This window comes from Octopus bimaculoides, chromosome 18, assembly GCF_001194135.2.
Source record: "Octopus bimaculoides isolate UCB-OBI-ISO-001 chromosome 18, ASM119413v2, whole genome shotgun sequence".
Classification (NCBI taxonomy): domain Eukaryota; kingdom Metazoa; phylum Mollusca; class Cephalopoda; order Octopoda; family Octopodidae; genus Octopus; species Octopus bimaculoides.
The window spans coordinates 4,398,008-4,398,941 of NC_068998.1; positions in this window are offsets into that span (position 1 = coordinate 4,398,008).

A 934-nucleotide genomic window follows, 5' to 3' on the forward strand; every position below is an offset into this window, starting at 1 on the left:
ACACACACACACACACACACACACACACACACACACACACACACACATATGTATATATGTATAAGGACATCAGTGGTTCCAAATTCACAACAGCTGTTTCGGCAGCATTTTATTGAAACATTCTTAGATTACATCATAGCAAAAACCCGCCATCGTGAGGTAATTTTTTTACACCTAAACAGGTGACGTAGTAACAGAAGATGACACGTTCACCAATTGTCATGATGAACACAGTTAAACTATGTTACCAACAAATGACAACTGAGGGTTGTTTTACCTTACTGTGAGCTCAATACTAAGTACCCAGCCACTGCTGGCGACCTAAAGCGTGGTATGAAGTTCAACAAGTGTTAGAACACTCGATCGGTGAAGAGAATAGAGTTATTAATATAAACCACACAAAATTTATGTGAAATTCAACTACCCCGGGTTTTCTCGTCAGGATATTAAATTTATTTCACCATTTCTCAAGCTGGTAATGTCAACATGGTGGGTTAGCTGTTTCAGACACACACAGAAACACACACACACACACATATACACGTACGACGCACGCACACTCAAATAAGCATATATAAACACATACGTACATATATAAATATATCCATACACACATATATACATGGATATATATATATATATACATATACACACACACACATATACATACATGCATACACACGCACGCACACACATACACACACATGCATATACGTAAATGCAGACTTGTTGAATATGCACCCCGCCCTATTGTTTTAGTTTTTCTTTTTAAAAAAATATTTTCGGATTCTTATGTTTCCAACAACGGAGATTACTACTTGGCTCCCAAAACTTTTCAAAAATTCAATTTCACTCCCACACTCTCAAATTCGTTTTCGTTTTTAAATATTATTCAGACATGTTCTTTTTTTCTGTTTTCTTTTTTTTTTTTTTT